Source organism: Trachinotus anak, unplaced genomic scaffold, assembly GCF_046630095.1.
Source record: "Trachinotus anak isolate AG129_WGS33_773 ecotype Australia unplaced genomic scaffold, CSIRO_AGI_Tana_v1 ptg000012l, whole genome shotgun sequence".
In the NCBI taxonomy this organism is placed as follows: Eukaryota; Metazoa; Chordata; class Actinopteri; order Carangiformes; family Carangidae; genus Trachinotus; species Trachinotus anak.
Window position 1 is genome coordinate 20,064,729 of NW_027273863.1, and position 15,990 is coordinate 20,080,718.

Sequence of the window (15,990 nt, forward strand, 5' to 3'; positions counted from 1 at the left end):
ATTTACAAGTGTTACTGACCTTATTGTTTTTGCTAGCAGCTGCTGTCTTTGGACAGATTTTGTCACTGCAATAGCATCACAACAAGATTGAGTCATGCAAGTTTACAGGTGTGTAGTTGAGATCAAAAAGAAGGACGAATTCGAAGATGAGTGTGGTCGGACCCAATGTCAGTGCACGTCTATGCCCAGGTATTACTCATGTTGGGGGGACCTAAGTCTACAACCACAAAAGCTTCCTCCCTTGAGCCAGAGCTGAACCAGTGGCCTACGTGTGTGTGTGTGTGTGTGTGTTGTGGGGACCTAAGTCTGCTTAAAGTCACATTATGGGGGACTTGTCTTCCTTATAGGACAAAAAGCAAGTCACCATAACATAAGGTTTAGTTTAAGGTTATGATAAAGGTTAGGTTGTGTGTGTGTGTGTGGTCCAGGTATTACAGACATTCTGGGGATCTAGGTATGTTACGGCCACTCAATGGGGACTCATCCTGCTTGTGAGGACAAAAATGCGCATACAAACCTATAAAAGTCAATATAATCAACCTGATGTATTAGTCAGGTTAAAGGTTCAGTTATATACATTATTGACATGGCGGAAATGCTCCATATGTCGGACATAGCAGTTGTTTCATTTATTGGACAGATCTGAGCACACCTACAAAAGCCTCCTCCTTCGAGCTGGATATCGGCACTGTTCTGCTCTTCTATAGTCCTCCGCTCTACCAACTGAGCTATCAAAGGGATACATCACCCTCTGTATACTGCTGAACAGTAAACTTTATTGTTAAAGATGACAGTGACAGTATTTATATTGTGTAAAAGCAAATTTTTAAGCATGAACACCTCTACAAATTTTTATGCATAATTAGTCAAATACAATATCAAGCGTCAGATGTGAGATAACCAAATGACAGGCAATATCATCAACTGTCGAGATTTTTATCAGACCCAAGTTTCAGTTGTGGATATTGATTCTAGTGGAGCTCACTGGCACTATAGAAATTTTCTGAATGAGGGATCCTTCAGTTGGTATTTACTTAATCATGCGGATATTCTCTGTAACAGCTACACCTACAAAAGCATCCTCCTTCAAGCAGGAGTTGAACCAACGACCTAAGGATGTCAGCACTGCTCTGCTTTTCTACAGTCCTCCGCTCTACCAACTGAGCTATCAAAGGGGGTTGGTCAAATTATTGACTGTGTACGCCACAAGTCAATAATCACCCTGTGCTGAGAGAAAATGCACTTGTTTCACCTGCTCTCCGGGGTAAGACAGGCAGTTGTTACAGTGCTGTTCTTTCAGCCACTGGAACAGTTTAATTGTGAGTCAATGTCCAGGAAACTGGCTTTGCAGGAAAAATGCAAGAAGACCTTGTGCAATGTATACTTTCTCATATAAAGAGCTCTTTCTCACATCCAACCTTCCTTACGGCTTGTTTCTATGGTCAACATGTATTGTGTATATGTGTTGAATGTTTTAAGCATCTTGTGGCTTACATGCCACACCCCATCTGGTATTTGTATGGTGTTTCTAACAAAGTGCTCAGTGAGTGCATATACAGTACATTACTTAATTTAAATGCCTGACCTCAATGACACTATGGAAGGTGGATGAAATGCAAGTGCATCACCTTGTTTGTCTGTCCGGTGCAGAGTCTCTTAACAAAGTCTGATCTTTACCTGAACCTAACCAAGTCGTTTTTGTGTCTAATCCTAAACCTGCACCACATAATAATAGGGTTAGTCATTTATTTTTCAATGGTCATTTAGGTTGGAGGGCTTGCTGATTAAACTTGCTGAAATGTGCTGAACCTATGGCTTGGCATCTCCTGGGTAATACACATGTATGCATAATTTATGATCACGGAAAAAAAAAAATTCATTTTGAAATTTGGAAATATATGCGTAAATGTATGCAATATTGTCATTCAATAAAAAGCAAATCATTGAGTAAAGGGGGACTATCAGGTGAAACTGAAATTTAAGGGGTTAAAGTTTCACTGACAGAGCAAGAAAGCTGGAGTAGTAAAGTGAGTTTTTGCCTGTTGTGTTCAATGTGACCAAGACAGTTTGTATATTCAGGGTATCTAAGTTCAGAGTGGTTATCTCACGCTGCTTTTGTGTTGTTTAAATGTACACTCGTGTTAAAACTGCAAATACAGGCTTGCTCTGCTGTTCTATATTCATGTCCTTTGCCCTGTGTTGCAACATGCTTATGCAAAGCCACCGTGTCTTGACTTGACTTGACTTACCCTCTGAATGAATCGTGGCCCAGCTGTTGACTAATAGTCCACATTCACCACTAAGAAAACACCATGTCACCACTCCTTGTGTCCAGAGTGTGGGTGGTGGGAGCAGGGAGGGGCTGGCCTGGTAAATAGGTTGGGGGTTGGGAGGGGTTAGGAGCTGTAGCATTGTATTGTTTGACTGACAGTGGGACAGCGAGGTGGTCCTGGCCCATAGACAATGCCTGAGAACATGCTGCCTCGCTGCTAAGCCCCCCTTTTTTGTGGTAGGGTGGGAAACCCCTTACAAATAGCCATCACAAGCATGATTCATGCCTTTATTGTGACTTGGGAATCTGCATGGTGGAAATGTGGCATAGTCTCAGATGTCATATTGTTGAGCACTGTCAAAAGCACTAACAGGGTGTATAATTTGATGAGGCAGGAGAATGTGGCAGCGTTTGGCTATTTGTGCTGAAGATGTAAAATATTGCACTCTAAAAAAAAAAGAAAAACTTCATGCAAAACAAGTTAAATATTCTGTAATCTGCAGAAGTTTGCTCGTATCAAACAAAAATCTGTCAATGGGTCAAGTAGAATGTAAAGGTTAAGGGTTTTTAATCAAATTCATTCTGGCTTTACAAAACACCATCTGACACTAATGAAAAACATTATTATATTTATTGTTATTACCCTTAATTTGTGGTGGTATGTTTGTTTTTAATTTTAGATTCTATCTCTTCTATTATCATTATTATTACTATTCTAAAATACTGTGTTAGGTTTTAGGATATTTTTAATGTAGGTCTTTAATTAATTAAAAAAAATTAGGGGAAATCCATTATTATTTTTATCTTTTCAAATTTACAGGTTATAATGAAATTTATGTGCATACCCTGCTAACTATATAAGAGTGCAATTGAAAGGGTAAATAGCCTACAAAAATCAAATGCTATAAATATAAATAACAGAAAGTGTTGCACAAAATAGTTAATTATATTCAGCTACGAGTTGTAAGATTACTAGCTTCCATTGTGAAAGTTCCAATAAACATACATTTTATCAATTTTTTGTTAACTTTCCTTCACCGATCTGGTGATGCAAGAACATCAGTTGAAGCTTTAAATGATCACTGTAGGAAAATAAGACTAAGGTGCAGAGTAAAGGGTATTCTGAAAAATTAGGGAAAGGAGGGAAGGACGATCATTAGGAATTAACTATAATTGGCAGTAGCAGTATTACATAAGAGCACACATGACAGAAAATACAGGACATCATTCACAAGTTTTTAATGTACAATATATTTTCATTTACTTCACATTCTTTGACTTTTAAACTGTTTCTATTGAAATGGTCAGTGTGGGACTGTTAGCTTTGTGATAAAGGCTCCAATAAACAAATTGTTCATCACCTTATTTTAACTTCACTTAACTGGGCTAACAATGCAAAACTCAATCTGGGTTTTAGTAGGAACACACCCCCTGAGGTCGAGGCTGTTTATTCAGAGGCTTAGGACTGTATTCAATGAGGAGCTGTGAGGAGGAAAGGGGGGGGACACGTCAGAGTATCTGCTTACATTCGGCCCAATTAACAATACAATGGTGCAGGGATTTGCAAAGAATCAAGTAGGCCTATTTGTCAGTATACATCTGTTAATTATTTGTGTAAATTAGGTCCCAAACAATAATTATCACCTACAATTAGGAGAGAGGAAGAAGAGAAGGAACTGTCATTAATTGTGTTTAAAATGCTGATAACACCAATTAGCCGCCAGATTCGTCCCTGCTGCTGCCACCCAAGGACTGCTCTCCCCGTTGTGGAGATGAAACTCATTAGGCTCCCCCTGATCCACAGAGTTCCCAGTCATACTGGTTCAGCTGGTCAGCCATTCAGCTCCAGCTCACAGAAACACACAGAGCTGTAATGTAATCTGGCATGAGGTCATGAAATTTGAGGGCAAAACGTTCCCAGCATGGAAAATGATACAGTGGGACTGGCACTGATAGTGACCCTGTGAGAAAACAGAAGACACTGATGACCACTGAGAGTGCAGATGAAGTAACATTTGGAAGGTCAGTGTGTGCTCTTAAGTAGCCAAATAACCTGCTGAAGCATCATTGATGGTGAACTTTTCACTGCTGTCGGGAAATGCTCCTAAGACAGTAGAGAAGAACACACACACACACTCACAGATCTCAACAGGTGCAGATTCAAACACTTCCTTGAGGACTGACGTGCAGTCTCCTCAAAGCATCACCTTTGATTAGATACTAACAAACTTGCACACTTTGGCAGCAGATAAGAGCGTGCAGACTCCCTGACTCACCATGCTGTGAATGGGAGTGCCAGTAAAATGCCCCAAAGTGTAACAGAATGTAAAACAGGCTGAGCTCACAGGGTTTTAACTCGAGCCACATACATTTTTAAGGAGTAAATAACTAACTCCTCTTTTCTTAACAGTTGAATCCATGAGAAATAAACACATGGTTGATCAATTCAGTGCACTCACCTTGAGTTTTACCACGCTCTTACTTTGTCTGGTATGAAACCTCAGAACCTTTTCTGTGTGACTGACATTTTAGAGTCAGTTTGCCAGCAGCTAGTTGCCCATTTTCACATCTGCATCTGAATCTGAATCTGAATCTGAATCTGGTTTATTGCCAAGTAGGTTTTCCAACATACAAATAATTTTTTTTTTGGTGTTGTAGTGCAAAGCATTAAACATAGTGAAAAGGAAAAAATATATAAGTACTGCAGGTCAGAAAATTTGACAAATTTGACAATAAAATAAAATAAAATATTTACGATAAAGATGTTAAAAAAATGTATATATCTAGCAGGAAATTGGACAACATTAGCATAAATTAGAAGTTATGTTTCTGCTTAACTGAATAATGAAATGCTACATCCACACAAACACATTTTAGTTTTAAATAGCATATATTTTGCTACATTTACGCATGGAGTTCTGTTTTCAGGTGTTGTGGAGGTAACTCCTTTTGCAGCTCCTCGTTTGTAGCATTTCCTGCAACTAACCAACTGAGAGTAAACAATCTGCTTCCTGTTTACACCGGCTCACACATGCCTAGTGTACGTGAATGGTTGATATGCATTTTCAGTTTTTGTGTGTTAGTATGGATGTCCAGATGCCCAGAGCCAGGAGATCATCCACCGTTTTAAAATGAAAACATAGTATTGTGGGTGTAGCCTCAGTAAAAGATTGATTCTCCTTTTCTCTGTTGTGGTCTTTGCCAAATTTCAGTGAGAAAATCTGGCTCTATGGCTGCTAACTGCTCCACCATCTTCACCATACAGTCTCTAGCCTTATCTGTCTACTGTATGGTGTTCGGCAGGTAATGTACACTGAGGTGGGGGTTGACTCTCTATGAGTTCATCACTACAAGCAGCCCTTTTTACATTACACATATTTATTTCATCCATTGTAGGTAAAAAATATTGATATTATTGCTATTTCTTGTTGCCACTATCTAAAGAGACAGTGTGCAGCTTTAACTTTTTCTCTGTTGCGCTTGGCTGACATTGGAGTGCCTTGCTGAAGGACACTGCAACAGTCACTGCTGAAAGAGGAGACGGCGTTTCCTGTTGACTGCCCACACCCAGCCTGCAGGTTTGAACTTGTGACTTTAACCTGTAACCTTTATCTTTAAAGATGTCGGAGGCGCACAGATAACTTGATGTATGTGATCTCAGTGTTGAGCAGCCTTTACAATATATCATATATCTATTTTATCCCATACTGCTCTTTACCGCTGGAGAAATTCACTGTTTGTCTTTCTTGAACACACTGATGAGTTTAGGCAAAGAACCTCAGATGAATCATAACTTTAACAACTGTAATTTTCTTAATTGCATCATATGGTATAATCTATGATGAAATTGTGGCCACTTATCATGTTTCATTCATCACTATCTGGCAGTTTTGATGCTTTTGTAATAAGAAAATTTTAAGCTTTCCAAAACCTTGTTCCAAGTGAATGATTTTGAAAATTTCAGCTCAATAGTGCAGATATTACATATTACAGTTCAATGTCATTATTGTTTTTCTCTACAAGATGAAATACACAAGGTAATACATAAGCTAAACATGTGAATCACATTCACTTTTCATACACATTAAGCCCTTTTTAACCTTGACATCTCAACATGTTTTGACCTGTAAATGACTAAATCAGGGCTGTTAATATTTCCAGATCCAGTCCATCTAGAAAATGAGCTGCAAATGTAGTTTGCATATGCTGTGAATGTAAAACAGATTAGTTGTTGTATGACCTTCATTTTTTTCTGCAGGCAAAGATCCACCCAGTGCAAGCTTCTTCTGCTGGTCAGCATTGAATGGATTCAAAGCAGCTCTCAGCCAAAGTTTTTTTTTTTTTCAGCCTGACAAGATTTTGCACCAACAAAATAAAAGAGAGGTATACATTACTTTGATCCGAGCTGTTGTTGTGAATGTGAATGTTAAAAACAATCAGCTGTGGAGGATTCCACCTTTGGATCAATATCCAACAACCTCCAACAATGCAACAGAGAATCCATTCCTGCACGACACAATAGAGCAAAAAGTAGAGGGAAAAAACCCACACAATTATACATGTATAATACCTACAGGCATATCAGTTATCGAGCTACACTAAAACACCCCCAAAATAATTGAAACAATGGGCTAAATTGGATATCAGTCCATTTTTTAGATGTAGCTAATTCAACAAATTAACAAATGAGCCGAAACACGACACAATACTGTGAAGCAAGTTAATTTTCATTAAATGATAACACATTCCAGCCAATTCAGTTTTTTTAATGTTTTTTTTTATTTGCGTATTCATAAATTCCGGGCACGGGCGCATGAACCTCAACCTTTGTTAATATGAATATATTGTGAGGCATTTGCATAATCCACTTCATAATCCACTGCAGCACTCGGCGGTAACAAAGATAAGGAGGGGTAGCCACTGTTTCTCCTGGGAACGCTACACAGATAAACGGAGCAAAAGAGACCCACTTTCTGCTCCTATTATGAGATAAAAAAACAGGAAGGCTTTGCAAAGTTTTCACTTTCCAATGCATTTCCCTTTTAGAGACAGATGGTGGTGGAATATCATTATTTGTATGTGTTTTTTTTTTTGTTTTTTTGTTTTTTTTTATTTCACAGACGCTGAAATTTACTGAATTTCCACAGAGATGATGTGTATGGGTTATTTATGTATCCGCCACAACACAGCATGCTGATTTTTATTACCCAGCTGAAATATGCTTCTCGCAGAAAAATGTTTTTCACACAAAAATTGAAAAACTCCCGTGTGCAGCAGGAGGAATCACAGGGCGACAAATGAGCAAACAGAGAGCAAACTCCCAGCTCGTCCTGAACATCACTAATGAGACCCCTTTCAGCTTCAATATGGATGGAAAAGTGTGTGTGTGCACAACTCTCTGAGAGCATGAATGTGTGTGTCGTGACTGAGGCGGTGAAAAGCTCTCTTACGCCCCCCCCCTCTAACCCCAGTCTTTCCAAATTGGCCTCTGGGATGACGCCACCACGCAAGTACATCCATCCCCGCTGTGCTGCATGCATTCCTGGTGTGTGTGTGTGTGCGTGTCTCTGCATGTGTGTGTGTGTGTGTGTTTGGACAATGGCAACACTTCCCTTTTGGCCTAAATGGCAGGGAGCCCCAGCCATTGTGGCCTGATTAGGGCTCCCATTCAAGCTCTCTGGGATTTCTAATTGCGAGGCCTTGTGCGGCAAACTCCCCCTCACTTCCCACCCCGCTACACTCCCCTCACGACTACTGTAAGACTTAATGAGACACAATTACTGCCCCCTAGGAGTCCTAGAGTGAGCCAATCACAAAGAGAGACAGAGACCCCCAGTGAATGGCCACTCAGAGGAGAAAGAGACAGAAAGAGGGAGCAGGAGGGAGGGGAGAATCACAAGCCCTCATTGTCCAGAGAAAGCACAGAGAGAGAAGCCTTTTTTGGAGAAATATAAATGTTTTTATTTAATGCCGGCTCATAATTAGGCCCCTGAGAGGGAAAGGGAGAGCCAAAGGAGTGGAGAGGGTGGGGAGTTCAATAGGGAAAAAGGCCTGTAGGTACAAAAGACGAAGAATGACATGTTAGACGTGCTTAGGGGGAGGAGAAGGGAGGGGAGGTGGAGGAGGAGGAAAGGAGAAAAGAAAAGGGGACAAATAGATACTGAGGTGAAAAAACACAGAGGCAGAAAAAGAGAACAAAACCAAGTGGAAAAACTTGACAGGACTTTCTTCTTTTCTTCTCTTCTTTATAGCTTTCTAAGCCTATTTGGCGTGGGAAATGGCCTGACATTGAATGATGCGTGCCAGGCAGAGTGAAAAGCCGAGGCAGTGGCTGTGTTTCGCAGGTTTGGCACTTCACGTTAGGGTTTCGAGAGGTGAGATATTCCTCCAGTCCAGGAGCCTTTCTGCCAAAACTGTGGGAAGCAATGTTAACAGAGACTAAAAGAGTTTGGATTTAGAGAGAACCTCAATAAAAAGCTCTTGACTGTATGGGAACGTTTACTGTGTTGCTCCTCTAGAATAGTACAGATATTGTTTGGAGCAGTCATGTCTGGGGATTTTGAAGCATTCTCATGGAAAGGGGAATTTATTGCGAAAGCTGAGCCCCTGTATGATGTTCACAGACGAGGAATATCTAAGATAACAGATGTCACTGACCCAATAAAAGACTTAACGTCAATCAGTCCTCTGGAGAAATGCTTCATTCTTGGATGAATTCAGTTTGCAGCACAATACTCGCCCAGCAGGACAGCAGGCAGGTGGGACCCCACACACAAAAAAGAATAAACAATAAAAAATAAAAGGTTTTCAAAGCTGTCTGGATTGATTTTCTCAAGATGCATTTGTGGATAGAAAGAGCTGTATAACCTTTTCAAACTGTCTGGAAAAACTTAACTGGACAGTGTTTGTCCAGTGTAGTTTCTAAAGCTTGATCTTGAATTTGTAGAGGTGTTCGTGCTTAAAACTTTACCTTTACATAATATAAATACTGTCGGTCATTTTTAACAATGAAGTTTCTTGTTCAGCAGTACAGCGTATAAGGCATATACCTTCGATAGCTCAGGTAGTAGAGTGGAGGACTGTAAGACAACAAAACAGTGCTCACATCCTTAGGTTGCTGGTTCAATTCTGGCTCGAAGGAGGGTGCTTTTGTACTTTTTGTCCCGATAAGGAAGACAAGTCCTCATAATGTCACCATATAAACACAATTAGGTCGCCACAATGTCCGTAATGCCTGGACCATACACACACACCCTTACCTCTATCATAACCTTGAACTAAACCTTATGTTATGGGGACTTGCTTTTTGTCCCCATAAGCAACAAGTCCCCATAATGTGACTTTAAGCAGACTTGCATCCCCACAACACACACACATGTAGGCCACTGGTTCAGCTCTGGTTCAAGGAAGGAGGCTTTTGTGGTTGCAGACTTACATGAGTAATACCTGGGCATACACATGTACTCACATTGGGTAAGACCACACCCATTTTTGAGTTGTCCCACTTCTTGATCTCAACTACACACCTTGTATCTAAGTTACATTCACAACTGGTGGTAAAAATATTGTGTTTTAAAACTAAAACAAATAAGTGCGGATGGAGCCTAAAATGATGCTCTCCCTGAAAATCAACCACCTTACATTGCAACAATGCATTTAAATTAAGTGGGTCACTGACCGTATTTCATTGTCACCGTCGTCTTTATTCAGCAGCACAAAATATGCGTTATTTTCCTTCGATAGCTCAGTTGGTAGAGCGGAGTACTGTAGAAGAGCAGTGCTGACATCCTTAGGTCGCTGGTTGAACTCCGGCTCGAAGGAGGAAGCTTTTGATCATGTGTCCAACTGATGAAGTTACAGACCATCTTGTAATAGGATCACACCTGCAGCAATGTTCAACATGTTGACATTCCCACCCTTGAGTACTCAGTGGTCATTAGGTCAGACCACACCGATCTTCAAACTCGTCCTTCTTCTTGATCTAAACTACACACCTTTGTAGTGTAGTTTGCATGAATGGATCTTTCATGGTTCTGTTATTGCAGTGACAAAATCTGTCCAGACAGCAGCTGCTAACAAAAACAACAAGGTCAGTAACACTTGTAATTTGATATCCATGTTGTATTCACCACTGAGAGTAAAAATGTTAAATTTTCAAAATAAAACAAATTAGTATGGCTGGACCCTAGATGATTAAGGTAAGGTCATCAACTATCGTACATTGTAACAGTGCATTTAAATTAAGTGGGCCATTTGCTGAACCTCACTTTGTTTCATCCTATTTTTCCATTTCATCATTTGTTTATGGATGCACAAAACCCTATTTTATAAGTGTATCCTGTATATTTATGTTTATGCGTCAAATTTTACAGGTACAGCACTTTGTATGAAATCTGTCCCTTCGATAGCTCAGTTGGTAGAGCGGAGGGCTGTAGAAGAGCAGTACTGATATCCTTAGGTGGCTGATTCAATTCCGGCTTGAAGGAGGACTTATAGCTCTTACAGAGAATATCTCCCTAATAAAGAAAAGGAAAAGGCAACTGATGGATCCCCCATTCAGAAAATTTCTATCAATATCCACAACTGAACCTTGGATCTGACAAGTACCTCTGCAGTTGACGATATTGCCTATCATGTGGGCATCTTAGATCTAAATCTTGATCTTGTATTTGGCAAATTATGCACAACGAATTTGAAGAGGTGTTCATGCTCAAGGTTTACCATTACACAATATAAATACTGTCACTGTTGTCTTAAACAATAAAGTTTATTGTTCAGCAGTACAGAGAATGTGGCATGTTCCTTCGATAGCTCAGTTGGTAGAGCGGAGGACTGTAGGAGAGCAGAACAGTGCTGACATCCTTAGGTCGCTGGTTCAACTCCGGCTCGAAGGAGGAGCTTTTTGTAGGTTTGTATGCGCATTTTTGTCCCCATAAGCAGGACAAGTCCCCATTGAGTGACTGTAACATACCTAAGGCCCCAGAACGTCCATAATACCTGGACCACACACATACACAACCTAACCTTTATCATAACCTTAAACTAAACCCTATGTTATGGGGACTTGCTTTTTGTCCCCATAAGGAAGACAAGTCCCCCATAATGTGACTTTAAGCAGACTTAGGTCCCCACAACACACACACACACATACACACACACACGTAGGCCACTGGTTCAGCTCTGGCTTTTGTGGTTGCAGACTAAGGTCCCCCCAACATGAGTAATACCTGGGCATAGACACGCACTGACATTGGGTCAGACCACACCCATCTTCGAATTCGTCCTTCTTTCTGATCTCAACTACACACCTGTAAACTTGCATGACTCAATCTTGTTGTGATGCTATTGCAGTGACAAAATCTGTCCAAAGACAACAGCTGCTAGCAAAAACAACAAGGTCACTAACACTTGTAAATTGATATCTATGCTATATTCACAACTGCTAGTAAAAATGTTGCATCCCTGAAAATCAAACACCTTACATTGCAAAAATGGATTTATATTAAGTGGGTCATTGACCGTATTTCATTGTCACTGTCATCTTTATTCAGCAATAAACAAAATCAACAAAATATGTGCTTCCAATTTTACAGTCACAGCACTGTATATGAAAGATAACCCTTCGATAGCTCAGTTGGTAGAGCGGAGGACTGTCGGAAAACAGAGCAGTACTGATATCCTTAGGTCGCTGGTTCAACTCCGGCTCAAAGGAGGAGGCTTTTATAGGTGTAGCTGTTACAGAGAATATCTGCCTGATAAAATAAAAGCCAACTGATGGATCCCCCATTCAGAGAATTTCCAGTGCCAGTGAGCTCTGTCACTGAACCTTGGATCTGACAAGTACCTCTGCAGTTGACGATATTGCATATCATGGGGGCATCTTAAATCTTGATCTTGTATTTGGCAAATTATGCACAATGAATTTGAAGAGGTGTTCATGCTCAAGGTTTACCATTACACAATATAAATACTGTTACTGTTGTCTTAAACAATAAAGTTTATTGTTCAGCAGTACAGAGAGTGTGGCATGTTCCTTCGATAGCTCAGTTGGTAGAGCGGAGGACTGTAGGAGAGCAGAACAGTGCTGACATCCTTAGGTCGCTGGTTCAACTCCGGCTCGAAGGAGGAGGCTTTTGTAGGTTTGTATGCGCATTTTTGTCCCCATAAGCAGAACAAGTCCTCATTGAGTGACTGTAACATACCTAGGGCCCCAGAACGTCCGTAATACCTGGACCACACACATACAACCTAACCTTTATCATAACCTTAAACTAAACCTTATGTTATGGGGACTTGCTTTTTGTCCCCATAAGGAAGACAAGTCCCCCATAATGTGACTTTAAGCAGACTCAGGTCCCCACAACACACACACACACACACACACACACACACACACACACGTAGGCCACTGGTTCAGCTCTGGCTTTTGTGGTTGCAGACTAAGGTCCCCCCAACATGAGTAATACCTGGGCATAGACACGCACTGACATTGGGTCAGACCACACCCATCTTCGAATTCGTCCTTCTTTCTGATCTCAACTACACACCTGTAAACTTGCATGACTCAATCTTGTTGTGATGCTATTGCAGTGACAAAATCTGTCCAAAGACAACAGCTGCTAGCAAAAACAGCAAGGTCACTAACACTTGTAAATTGATATCTATGTTATATTCACAACTGGTAGTAGAAATGTTGCACTCCCTGAAAATCAAACACCTTACATTGCAAAAATGCATTTATATTAAGTGGGTCATTGATCGTATTTCATTGTCACTGTCATCTTTATTTAGCAGCACAAAATATGTGCTTCCAATTTTACAGTCACAGCACTATATATGAAACATAACCCTTCGATAGCTCAGTTGGTAGAGCGGAGGACTGTAGGAAAGCAGAGCAGGGCTGACATCCTTAGGTCGCTGGTTCAACTCCGGCTCGAAGGAGGAGGCTTTTATAGGTGTTGCTGTTACAGAGAATATCTGCCTGATAAAGTAAAAGCCAACTGATGGATCCCCCATTCAGAGAATTTCCAGTGCCAGTGAGCTCTGTTAAAATCAATATCCACAACTAAAACTTGGGTTTGACAAGTCCCTCTGCAGTTGATGATATTGCCTATCATGTGGGCATCTCAGATCTAAATCTCGATCTTGTATTTAGCAAATTATGCACAACTAATTTGAAGAGGTGTTAATGCTCAAAATTTTACCATTACATAATATAAATACTGTCACTGTTGTCTTTAACAATAAAGTTCATTGTTCAGCAGTACACAATCAGTACTGTATCCCTTCGATAGCTCAGTTGGTAGAGCGGAGGACTGTAGGAGAGCAGAACAGTGCTGACATCCTTAGGTCGCTGGTTCAACTCCGGCTCGAAGGAGGAGGCTTTTATAGTGACAGAGGATATCTAAAGCACAGACCAATTCAATAGCTCTCTGTTGCAATCAACTATGTAAATAATATACACAACTGAAACTTGGGTCTAACAAGTACTTCTGCATTTGATGATATTGCCTATCATGAGGTTATCTCACACATTTATTGTTTGATCGTGTATTTGGCGAATTATGCATAAAGAATTTGTAAAGGTGTTCATGCTTAAAATTTTGTCTTCATACAATATATTGTCACTGTCATTTTTAACAATAAAGTTTATTGTACAGAGTATGTGGTGTATTCCTTCGATAGCTCAGTTGGTAGAGCGGAGGACCGTAACAGAGCAGAGAAGTGTTGACATCCTTAAATCACTGGTTCAACTCCGTTTCAAAGGAAAAGGTTGTTGTTGTGGGCATGGTTTTGTCCCAATAAGGAATACAAGTCCCCATAATCTGAGTTTAAATTTACAACATGAGTAATACCTGTACCACACACACACCCTAACCTTTATCATAACCTTAACCTAAATCTTATGCTATGGTGACTTGCTTTTTGTCTCCATAAGGAAGACAAGTCCTCAGAATGTGACTTTAAACAGACAGGGGTCCCCACAAAGCACACACACGCAAGGTTGTTGTCACTGGTTCAACTCTGGTAAGTGTAGCAGTGACAGAGAGTAATGGATGTGTCCCCCAACATACAGAGCATTTCTACAGTGTTAGTGAAGTCACTTGCCCTTCTCAGACCAGCTCACTCCTGATAATCCATCTCTCTCACAAAACAGTTTTAAGTACAGTTGTGGACATGTTTGAGATCTGATCACTCAGACCACATTAGGAGGTGGCCACATGTGGCCACATTATTTTAGCTGTGTGAACAGGCCACATTGAAGAACATCCCACTCATCCGACATCAACTGACCACAGTTTTATAATGGACAGAAAATATTTTTCTGTTTCAAATTGAAATTTATAGAACTATGGGCAGTGCAGTGATTTACTTGGCCTCTCCCTGCAGCACTCTCTATTGCTCTCTTGATTGGATCACTAGAGATGGATGTTAATGCCAGTAAGTCCACCTAGAGACCAGTTTACGTTTGTACAAAGTTTTTGTGAAGTCACATCATAACACTCAAAGGTGTAAATACTTAAACTTTTGTCAAAATTGACATGTTACCCATTGTTTGATCAGAGTCTCCAAAACAATACAAATAAGTTTAAAATTAATCAGTAGTAGCCAGACCCTCAATCATAGCTTTTTTAACTCACTGCTTCTCTCAGTTCATTGTTCATTGTGTAGATGTCTTAAATAAGACATAAGAAATATTATTGTAAATCTAAAACATCTCTTATATATATGAACAGATAGATGAAGCCAGTAATGTCACAATTTTCAATGTCTCTTTCCTCACATCTTTCCCTAATTTCTTAGGATGGAGAATCTAAAACACGATGAAAAGATTTAAGTAAAGAAGACATGACATTTAAGACAAATGAGACACGTCTCTCTTCTAGAAGTGTTTGTTGAATTGAAACTCCAACCTGCAACACGCTCACTCTCTCTCAATCACACAAACACACGCATGCTCTCACACACTGCCTTGGCCCCATTTTCCTCTCAGTGAGTGCAGCCTCTCAGCTAGTGACTGAACCCCCTTTGTTCGGCAGTGACCCTCTTAAGCGCAGGTTGAAGCCTGCAGCCATTCCACTTTGGATTTGGACCCTATCGCGTGTCACACGGCTAAGTCGACCAGGACCGGGCCTCTTCACTCAAATGCACGGCAACAAGTGTCCATTCACATTACAATGAATGCTACTGCAGGGTTTAAGCTAAAATAACAAGAGCAGCTCACTTAAAGATGCAATAATAATAATAATGTTTATAATGTTTGTAAAGATCTTAAGAAGTTACAGTAAGTTTTAAAGCTCCTTTTTCCTAATAATGCCAAACTATAAAGCCAATTTCAATTGCTCAAGTTGAACATAGTAAAATACAGCTACTAATTCTTTGCTAACTAGTGACTGCACCAATTAGGGGTTTTCAAGCCCCTAAAATGGAGACATTTGAAAACGCTGCTGGCCACATTTTAGTTTGAAAACTCAGGGGTTACATTGTAGTCTGGACAGGCAAAAACAGAGACAACAAAGACGTACCCACAGTTGCTCCCTGGTGGGCATTACTGATCTTGTTGTCTTTGCTAGCAATATTTTATGCAAGGAATCTAATTAACTGCGGATTCAACAATGTGCCTCCTGTTTCCACCGACTCACGCATGCCCAGTGCATTCGAATGTTTATGTATGTATGCATTTAAGTATGGACGGAAATAGATTCTGATAAAGAGCT

At 40.3% G+C, this 15,990-nt stretch overlaps 7 non-coding genes across 7 annotated transcripts; 6 read left to right on the forward strand and 1 right to left on the reverse strand.

Moving 5' to 3' along the window:
- Positions 1-1,082: 1,082 nt before the first annotated feature.
- Positions 1,083-1,175, reverse strand: trnay-gua (transfer RNA tyrosine (anticodon GUA)). The gene is made up of 2 exons: positions 1,139-1,175; positions 1,083-1,118 (listed from the first exon to the last, which is right to left on the reverse strand). It is a non-coding gene; the product is annotated as a tRNA-Tyr (tRNA).
- A 9,495-nt stretch (positions 1,176-10,670) lies between these two features.
- On the forward strand, positions 10,671-10,758 carry trnay-gua (transfer RNA tyrosine (anticodon GUA)). Its single transcript is given in 2 exon segments — positions 10,671-10,707; positions 10,723-10,758. It is a non-coding gene; the product is annotated as a tRNA-Tyr (tRNA).
- Positions 10,759-11,073: 315 nt separating this feature from the next.
- On the forward strand, positions 11,074-11,166 carry trnay-gua (transfer RNA tyrosine (anticodon GUA)). Its single transcript has 2 exons — positions 11,074-11,110; positions 11,131-11,166. It is a non-coding gene; the product is annotated as a tRNA-Tyr (tRNA).
- Positions 11,167-11,891: 725 nt separating this feature from the next.
- Positions 11,892-11,984, forward strand: trnad-guc (transfer RNA aspartic acid (anticodon GUC)). The gene is made up of 2 exons: positions 11,892-11,928; positions 11,949-11,984. It is a non-coding gene; the product is annotated as a tRNA-Asp (tRNA).
- Positions 11,985-12,304: 320 nt separating this feature from the next.
- Positions 12,305-12,397, forward strand: trnay-gua (transfer RNA tyrosine (anticodon GUA)). Its single transcript has 2 exons — positions 12,305-12,341; positions 12,362-12,397. It is a non-coding gene; the product is annotated as a tRNA-Tyr (tRNA).
- Positions 12,398-13,120: 723 nt separating this feature from the next.
- trnay-gua (transfer RNA tyrosine (anticodon GUA)) lies at positions 13,121-13,213 on the forward strand. Its single transcript has 2 exons — positions 13,121-13,157; positions 13,178-13,213. It is a non-coding gene; the product is annotated as a tRNA-Tyr (tRNA).
- Positions 13,214-13,556: 343 nt separating this feature from the next.
- trnay-gua (transfer RNA tyrosine (anticodon GUA)) lies at positions 13,557-13,649 on the forward strand. The gene is made up of 2 exons: positions 13,557-13,593; positions 13,614-13,649. It is a non-coding gene; the product is annotated as a tRNA-Tyr (tRNA).
- Positions 13,650-15,990: the final 2,341 nt, after the last annotated feature.